General features: G+C 49.0%; 1 long non-coding RNA gene across 2 annotated transcripts in view; it reads right to left on the bottom strand.

Annotated features, from left to right (window-relative positions):
- Positions 1-415: 415 nt before the first annotated feature.
- The window catches only part of LOC309436052, a 19,183-nt gene continuing 9,734 nt past the window's right edge, over positions 416-9,864 (bottom strand). Inside the window, exons 3-4 of one of the 2 annotated variants that reach the window (XR_014183273.1) lie at positions 6,058-6,278; positions 416-788 (exon numbers count right to left, since the gene is read on the bottom strand). This is a non-coding gene — a long non-coding RNA (uncharacterized lncRNA). The remainder of the gene's footprint in view (positions 789-6,057; positions 6,279-9,864) is intronic. The other variant, XR_014183272.1, reaches the window with a different exon arrangement.

Here is a 9,864-nt window from a genome sequence, read left to right on the forward strand (position 1 = left end):
TGGCAGTGCTGAGGAGGGATCCCACACTACTGAGATCCCAGCCTAACTCAGGACTGTTTCCCAGCAGCCTGTCCTGTTCCCTCCCACCCATCACTGCCCTCCACGTGCTCCAACCAGCAGCCTTCGGGGACTGGAATTTCCTGACTCCCAAGACCTTGACTGCACTGCCTGAACACCCACCTATGTCTCCTTTGCTTCCCCATCCCCACCCCCTCGATTTTGTTTGTCTGTGGTTTTGCAGAGGGGAAAAAAACAAAGCAACCGGAGGTTTCCGGGAGACCGTACTCCACGCCGCCCATCAGAGAGCAGACAATAATATTTAGCTGCTTTGATCAGTTTATTGTTACAGTATATTTAGACGGCGAGCTGCAAATTCCAGCGCCGCAGCAGCTGGGAGCAATGTGGTGCATGCTGCGCAGCCCAGAAAATACGGGCAGGATTTGTCCGTGCAGCCGAGCGCCGTTTGTGCTGTCTGCTGCGTGATGCAACCCCTCCTTTAATTTGTTTTCCAGAAAATTCATTTTGAGGAGTGCTCTGCGAATGGTTTGGCAGCAGGCGGAGGAAACGGGCTCGGGAGGACGTCAGCTGTCAGCCCGCAGCCCCCGCTGCCAAGCCCCGGCCGGCGGGACAGCGCGGGGGATTGCAGGGCTGATTTCCCTGCCCAGGAAGAGCCTTTTTGGGTCGGGTCCATCCTGAGTTACTCTCGGTCAAGTGGTGAGGCGAGCTCCAGTGCAGGGACCGTATTTATTTGTATGCTTCCACAGCACCCGGCACAGAACAGTCTGCACCTGTGGATGCGACAGTAAAACGAGTGATAAATAATAAGCCAAGAAGGAGCCAGTGCAATTTAATCTGTATAAGTGAATACAGTTAACTGGGGAGGGATGCTCAGGCTGGCTGAGGACGTCCTTGCTTTCCTCTGTGGGTCTGAGGATTCACATCCAGATTGAAGCCTTGCGGCATTTAGAGGATACAGCACAGAGGGACTCGCCTCAACCCTTTTAATCTGCTTGACTTTTACAGTTTACCTGTAGGAGATGGAGGAATCGTGGCTGACAGAGGGAAGCACAAGGTCTGCCAGATGCACTGGGAGAGGGACAAAGTGGCCTCCCATTGGTCATGTTTATTAGTACAGAATCATAGAAACATAGAATCATAGAATAGTTTGGGTTGCAGGGACCTCCAAAACTCATCCAGTGCCACCCCTGCCATGAGCAGGGACATCTTCACCAGCTCAGGTTGCTCAGAGCCCCGTCCAGCCTGGCCTGGGATGTCTCCAGGGATGGTTCATCCACCACGTCTCTGGCCAACCTGGGACCTGGTTTCACCACCCTCAGTGTCAAATATTTCTTCCTCGTGTCCAGGCTGAATCACCCCTTGTCCTGTCACAACAGGCCAAGTCTGTCCCCATCTTTCTTATCGGCCCCTTTTAAGTACGGAAAGGCCACAATAATGTCCCCCTGGAGCCTTCTCTTCTCCAGACTGAACAACCCCAATTCTCTCAGCCTGTCCTCACAGGAGAGGTGCTCCAGCTCTCTGATCATCTTGGTGGCCTTCTCTGGGTCCTCTGGACAGAAGATCCCACTGACTTGCTCTGTTACACCTTCTCCTTCTTCTCTTGGAAGACAAAGAAAGAGGAGTTGTCCTCTCCCATGGACTCAGAGCTGCATGGACCTCCAAGGTCATCATGTCCATCTGTGTTTTCAAGCAGAATTTCACCAGGACCAGCCCTAAAAGATGTTGCTATAGAAGCAGCAACGCCTAGTGCTTGCTCTAAGAGACCTCCATGATCTGGCAATATGTCCAGGTGACTGCTCACCCCTCTTCAGCAGGAAGTTCTGCCCAATGTGTAGCCTAGGTTTCCCTTGATGCAATGTAGTAATGTCCATTACTTGTCCTACCATTTAGAGACACAGAGAACAGACTGTCCCCTAGTGCCCTCAGCAGCCTTTCAGAAGTGAACCTTGGCCCCTGTGCTGTCCCCCAAACAGGGTAGTGAAGTCAGTTCTGCATTTCCAGATAGTGAATACATGAAGGAGTCTGCTTTCTTGCTGGAAATGAGGCTCATGCATCTTTTCCCTCCTTCTGCCACCCCATAACTCTCACTAGGACCATCAGGGGAGGAGACTGCTGAGGGTAATGCCACTGGAAATCAGCTCCCTGGCTTCTTCCATGGCTACTGATCCTAAGGCCAAACTTGGGCCCTGTGGAGCAAAAATGGGTACAGGTGATGCTCTTACAGGCTTCAGTGGGATTAACTTAATGTATTCCTAAAGGCTTTGGTGGAGGTCAGAGGCATCTGTAGTGGGTCACTGCGAGCTGTGGTGTGAGCACCTGATCACTTTCCTGGGCTTTGGAGCATGGCACTTCTTGAGCGTTATGAGGAGCAGAAGGATGGTGCGAACTCCTTCACTTCTTTGCTGCAGGTCACCCACTCCATAACTCACCGGAGTAATTTCTCCCCGCGAAGGCCGAGCTGAAGCATTTGGTTGGCCAGATTGGACTTTTTTTTTTGGTCCTTTTGGAAAAATAACAGCATAGCAATTCCTCTGCCTTGTCCTCTCCTGTGCTGTACTTACTGGTAGCTGCACTGAAGCTGATTGATTAGTTTAATAACAGGCAGGTGATATGCAGCCATAAAATTATGCACTTTTACTCATCAGCCTGATTGAACTCCTCTGCTGACTGCACAGGAGCAGAATGGCAGAGTTATAATAATGAGGGAAACAGCCAAGGGAAAAGCAAGCACAGTGGTGTTATTGTTGTTGTTTTAAAGCTGAGGAAGAAAATTACTCCAGGGAGGAGCTTTTCCAAAATAAATACTAAAATACAGAGGGAAAATGTTAAGATGTAATTAGCACTGGTACAAGTGTCATTAAATGTCTGCTGGGGTTGGAGGTGTCGGTAAAGCATCTTTTACACCCACCTGGTCTATTTTGGGGTTTCAGGAGGTTGGGCCTGACCTGTTGAACTCCCCCAGTGCCTGTGTCCTCAGAAAGGGTGAGAGGGGCTGAGCCCTTTGCAGGATGAATCAACTTGTTGGGAAAAAAATATGATAATTCAGCTTTCTTTTTTATTTTTGACTGATTCTGGCCAAGAAGGGAAGCATAAGACAATGGAGCTGAGAAAAACTTGGCTGGAGAGGGTTTATCCCCTCTGACCCCATGCTAATGGCATCAGTGGATACAAGATGGTGTGATAGAAGAGGGAAGGACCAGGGCTCTTGCAGCCTGGCCTGGTGAGGCCATGACTCCTGTCGGTGATGTCCCTAAGGTCCTGAGCTCTGCTCTCTGTGCTTCTGGGCTCCAGAGGAGCTGAACTCAGTACCTGTCCTGCAGCATGTCAATCATGCTTCCCAAAGCCACCAAAGGGAATTGAAGGTTCTCGTTCAGCCATGAATCAATACACAGGAGCAGGGAGGGCAGGCAGGCAAGGGCTCGCTGATGAAAAGCCACACAGCCCCCATCCGTGCATGGAGAATGGCATTTTAGACTTCATTTCCTAATAAAATATTTCCCAGCGTTTGAGCATGGCTTGCTCGGGTGACAGGCTCACTGTTTGTCCTGCACACATCCATTTTATTTATAAGACTAATTTGTCTGCGAATAGGTCAGCTGCTTCTTGTGCCTCTGATCCCTGTTGGTCTTGCTGCTGTGAAACATTTTAATTGAACCCAGCCATGTGCTGCATCCACAGCATGGGCATCACGCAGAGGGCTGGCTGCCTTACCGCTAGGTCCAGTCTCCATCGAGAAAGCCCAATCCAAAACTATCAGATTTTCCCTTTGGAACAGATCTCCCTGAATGAGGGTTGAGAGCAAGGGGGGGAACAAGCACTGCTTGGCATTTATTTTCTCCAAGAAAAATGCTTGCCCTTCTCCCTGATTGCACCCCATCCAGGTTGTTCTTGGAAACAACGTTCTTCCTTGTTTGCTCCAAAGGGCCTTGGGTCAGGCCAAGCTTGGCTTGTAGAGTGGTGTTGGAGATTATATGCACCTGCACCGGCATATAAAAGGGTGCTGCTCCTCCAGCCAAGCCCCTCTTTATTATGAGAGCCCTCACCTGTGGTTCTTGGGTGAGCTTTCATCCTGGGGTCCTCCTATGCTAGACACAAGGAAGAAATTTTTTACACTGAGGGTGGTGAAACATTGTCCCAGGTTGGCCAGAGAGGTGGTGGATGAACCATCCCTGGAGACATCCCAGGCCAGGCTGGACAGGACTCTGAGCAACCTGAGCTGGTGAAGATGTCCCTGCTCATGGCAGGGGTGGCACTGGATGAGCTCTGAAAGTCCCTTCCAGTCCAAACTATTCTATGATTCTATGATTCTGTGCCACCTCCCATTTCCCATCTCCCTCTGGACAGGAGCAACTGGGTTGATGATGATGTGTGTTATCTTGTCCAGATTATCTCTCTGTGAGCCACAGGTCAGGAAACAGCTCCACAGTTGCTGATAGTCAAGTGCTGACTGGCATAGTCACACTGCCTGGCTGAGACAAGTGTCCCCTGAGGCCAGAGAGGTACAGTTCAGAGTCACAGCAGGATCCCTGATGTCATATCCAACAGACCTCAACGCCTACACATGGGCTCCTGAATCCCATCCAGGTCTCCAGTGACCATCATGGGCAGAATCACACAGAATCACAGAATGTCAGGGATTGGAAGGGACCACAAAAGCTCATCCAGTCCAATCCCCCCGCCGAAGCAGGAACACCCAGAGCAGATCACACAGGAATGTGTCCAGGTGGGTTTGAATGTCTCCAGAGAAGGAGACTCTACAACCTCTCCGGGCAGCCTGTTCCAGGGCTCTGGCACCTCAAAGGAAAGAAGTTTCTCCTTATATTCAGCTGGAACCTCCTGTGTTTCAGTCTGTGCCCGTTGCCCCTTGTCCTATTACTGGTTGTCACCAAGAAGAGCCTGGCTCCATCCTTGTGACACTCACCCTTTACATATTTATAAACATTAATGAGGTCACCCCTCAGTCTCCTCTCCTCCAGCTCCAGAGCCCCAGCTCCCTCAGCCTTTCCTCACACGGGAGATGCTCCACTCCCTTCAGCATCTTTGTTGCCCTGCGCTGGACTCTCTCCAGCAGTTCCCTGTCCTGCTGGAACTGAGGGGCCACAACTGGACACAATATTCCAGGTGTGGTCTCCCCAGGGCAGAGCAGAGGGGCAGGAGAACCTCTCTGACCTACTGACCACCCCCTTCTAACCCACCCCAGGTACCATTGGCTTCCTGGCCACAAGGGCCCAGTGCTGGCTCATGGTCATCCTGCTGTCCCCAGGACCCCCAGGTCCTTTTGCAGCAGCAGCTCTATGGTTGCTCAACAGTGCAGAACAGTCATTGCCTTTGTTTTTCTTCCAGCTGAGCCACCTCCTGGTCACCTCAAATGTCACTTCAGCCTGCAGAGCTGTGGCTCCCCCCAGCAGCCCCTTCTGGATGGGGGCACACTTCATCACCAGACAAGAAACTTGGCTTCAAACACCAGAGAGCAAATCAGTGTCAGAAATGATAGAAACACCAGGAACAAGAGGGAGAGGAGGTGAAAAGCTGGCGGTTTGGTCTCAGTGATCATTATCGATCAGCATACCAACACTGCTACTCCATGGACTGCAACAGAAGGGGCCAAAATGCCCTAAGTTCCCCTCAAACACCACCTTTGGAAACAGAGGGTGTTTCGCTGTTGGACTTTGCACGCAACATACTGATAAAACCTCAAGCTACACAGCACGTGGCAGAGAGCGGGGTCTTCTCCAGTCAGCGCTGCTTTATTTTGTGGTTGACATTTAGCTATCACTGAGATGGGCACATTAAAAACCATGATAAGATAAATATTTGCTCAGCATGAAGAGCTGTCAATAGGTACATCGCCTGGCATTACCTCCACTATGTCTCACACAGCATGAGCAGGGCTGGAGCCAGGAAAATCTCAACCTCTGACCATTCACAGGCTATTAAAGATACAAGTCACCCCTCTGGGGACCTTGTCTCCCAGCTTAAAGCTCCATTTGCCGTGGGAGTAGCACTGATTTGAAAGTATCAGGTACAGGATTCATCTACCTGAATCTGTTGAAATCCTGATGGAGCAGTTGATGGAGGCCAGGACACACTTGCCCCTTCTTCCAGCAGAAATCCAAAATGGACCAGATGAGTTACAGTGCCTCCAAGGTGCCTCTTTCCCTCCATGGCGTGTGTGATGTCTGGTAGCTGCATACAAGGCTTGATGTGGTGGAACATATACTGCTGCCCTTTAAGTGTGTCCTAATCATTTGTCACCATCCCTGTTAAAAAGAAAAACCAAACCCTAAACTTGTCTTCTTTCTAATGCAAATTCACCCGGACTTCAGCTTTCCAGCTCTCTGCTATTGTCCCATTTTTCTCCATTTGATTAGGCAGCCCCACATCCTGCATCCTCTCCCCTCTGAGGCAAACCTCAGCTTCAATCAGGTCCACTCCCAATTTTAGCTTGGGTTTGTTAACCCTCTCCCTGTGATAATTACCTCCAGCTCTCAGGTTATTTGGGTGACTCACCGCTCCCAGCTTCCCAGTGTTGTTTTTAATGGGAACTTCACAGTACCTGTTTCATTAACACCCTGCGTGGTAGCAACCTTACCTCTGCATCTCTCTTGTATTGACTCTGCCTTCTTTCTCCAAGACAAAACCAGTCCTTTCTGATCCTCCTTTGGGGTGAGCTCATGGCCTGATGCTTATCCACAGTCATCGCTTTATCTTTTTTGCACCATCACTACTCTCCCCATGACCAGATGGGACTGTCCTTTCTTTGAATGTCACTCACTAGTTAACACCAGTCCCAAGGCAACCATTAATTTCTCATCCATAGCCACCACACTGAAGTCCTCAATTTCATTTTTGATACTTGATATTGCGTGTTCAGAAATGACCAGCTGTGTTTTTAGAAGCACTAATGCTATTCCTCTATGACAGTGCAGGTTTCTCGGACTGAAATCTCTATTAACCAAGGTCTTTTCATTTCTGCACATTAAGGGCTGGAGCTCTTCTCCACTTGAATTCAATGGCTTGTAACAGATCCCTGTCACTACCCATTCTTGGGTAATGTTAGCTTGAAGATGCAAAGGCATGAAAGACTCTCTGGCTCTGAGCTATCAATAAATCTTAAACGAAATGTGGGGTTTTTATTAATAGGTGTCCTCTGCTCCTTTTCCTCCCTTCTGTCTTCCTCCACTTGTAACAGCCCATTACTGCAGCACTCCACTACCCTGAATCCCTCCTTTGTCACCCCAGACACTATATAAACTACTGAAAAAGCTCTCCTTCAACTGTCGCATCACTTCAATCTGCTCCTGTCACACAAAATCTGCTTTTGTTTTGCATTTGCCTGCTTTGCTCCTGCCCATTTCATTATCAGTTTAACACCTTTTTTCTTGCATTCTCTAGTCTCCAGCCAAAGACAAAAAGAACAAAAAATAACTTTCCTATCCAGGAGCTGTTGGCTCGCTTTGTTATCTGCCCATCTTTGTCTTCTTCCACAAAACCAAAACTTTCAGCTGCATGTCACAGAGGAGGCTGCAGTATTTTTTGTTATCTTGCTCGACCTCTCAGAACAATCTCCCAGCTGCTCCCCCTTCCAAATTATTTCTTCTTCAGACTCATGGGTTGTCTGAAGTCTGTGCTGACCTGCGTAACTCCATGTGATGCTCCATCTGTTGTTGACTTCCATGTGTTTACTTACTAAGGGGAAAGCTGAAAACGTGACTTCAAGATCTGGCCAGTGTCACTGTCATTCCTCAAAAACCAGGTCTGCTGTGGACTGGGCTCTGATTTTGATCTCCTCAAGCCTGCTCTGGTTCAGCTCCAGGGATGCTGACAGAGGGAGGACCTGTGAAACGTTCCCTGTGCTTCATCTCACGTGGGGCCACCTCAGCCCATCGAGAACTAAGGATGAAACCAGGAATTGACAACACTGATCTGGTTTTCCCAGCCACCAGCAGTGAAGTTATGGCTCTTCAGCCCAGAGGGGTCCCCAGAAGATCTGTTTTGTACCCCTTGCTCCACCATGGGATGCAAAGCACATCCCAACACGGGCATCACAGTGGTCACCCTCCATAGGGACAGTCACAACAGAAGCAGCTCTCCAGAACCGACCATAACCCACTGGTTTGAGCTCCAACCAGTACATGTGAACCTGTTTTAATGGGAGTCAGACCCTGATATCTCAGCACTGTTGACTCTGCATTCAGACACAGACTATACATAATTCTCTCTCTGTTTCTGTCTCTATATAGACATACATGATGCCAACAGCTGGAACTCAAGTTTAAGTATATTTATACATATACGTATATGTGCATGGACAGTGAGGTGTATTAAAAACAGTTTATTTCAGAAATAGCATCATTTTTCCTGGCGAAGGAGAACAACTTCTCCTATTTTCTGTGCCACTGTATTTTTGGGCTTAGCAAGGCAAAATGCCAAGGAGCGACAGCGTGTTTACATACGAGCAGCTAAAAGAGCTCTGTAGCAATCAAGGTATTGAGTGGGTCGGGCTGAAAATAGATCAGCTTGGAAAGACTTTGATCAAAAGTGTTCAGCAGGGGACTGGATGCATTGAGGGGACCTGTGAGCACCGGTGACAGCCTCTTCTGGAATATATTCCCATCTTGCCCAAGCTTATGAAGTGCAAGGCTTTTGTGTAGTGAGTCCATGGTTTACCTCGTTCACTGTGCCATGGTTAACCCCAGCTACAGGGACTGAATTGTCCTCCCCCATCCTTCGAGGTTTAACTTTCTAGGTCAACACTGAGGTGAAGAGATACGTGGAGGATCCCCATGCACAAACAATGAGCAAGGTGCATGCTCCTTCCTCCAGTCACTCCTGAACCTTATCACGAAAGGGGATTAATTATCAGGAATGTAATCTCTTTTTTTTTTTTTCTGGGAAAACGTCTTCTGAAAAGTTGTTTAAGGCCTCACTGGGAATCATGGAGTTTGTCATCTCAACCTTTTGGGGGCAATTATTTTTGTTTGTCCCCTTGAAGCTCTCCTGAGCTCTCAATCAGAAGGACTCCAACCCTCTTCCGAGCTGATAAAGCTTTTGCCTCTTATTTTCTTGATGAGGAGATGTGCTCTGCCCTCTGCCAAGCCTACCCTACCCATGTGATTACCAAACTATTTGCCTGTGGCTTCACATACCTCACTTTATACAATACCTTGTGCCAGCTCTCCTTTCTGGGCATGTCTACACAGCTATTTTGGCCTGGGGTTGAGGTCTGGCATGTCTCTTGGCATCCTGACAGTCACGACAGATTACAGAGGAAAGTGTTTGGGCTCTTTCAGCGGCTCCAGGAAAGCTCTCACCCTGCGATAGGAGAACACGAGCCCAGCTCTGGCTTTGAAGGTGTGGGTATACGACAGGTCTAGTCACAGGCCCTGGGCTCAGGTCCAGATAAAACGAACAGCACCGTCATGTCTCTGTAGCACTTTGTTTGCAAGTGTTTCCGGTCCTTAATTCCTTTATTTTTGTAGCAAATGGCTTAGGATGTTGTACTATGAGGCTTTTTTTCTTTGTGTTTTTCCAGCTGCAGACATCAGGGAGAACTGGTCACCATGTGCTGTGTCCAGTTCTGAGCTCCCCAGTTTAAGAAGGACAAGGAATTACTGGAGGGATTCCAGCAGAGGCTACAAAGATAACAAGGGGTCTAGAGCATCTTTGTGATGAGGAGAGACTGAGAGAGCTGGGGCTGTTCAGCCTGGAGAAGAGAAGCTGAGAGGGAATCTCATCAATGTTTATAAATATCTCAGGGTGGGTGTCAAGAGGATGGACCAGACTCTGTTCAGTGGTGCCCAGTGACAGGATGAGGGGCAACGGGCACAGACTGAAACACAGGAG

The sequence above is a fragment of the Streptopelia decaocto genome (genome assembly GCF_964273445.1).
Source record: "Streptopelia decaocto genome assembly, chromosome: 2".
In the NCBI taxonomy this organism is placed as follows: domain Eukaryota; kingdom Metazoa; phylum Chordata; class Aves; order Columbiformes; family Columbidae; genus Streptopelia; species Streptopelia decaocto.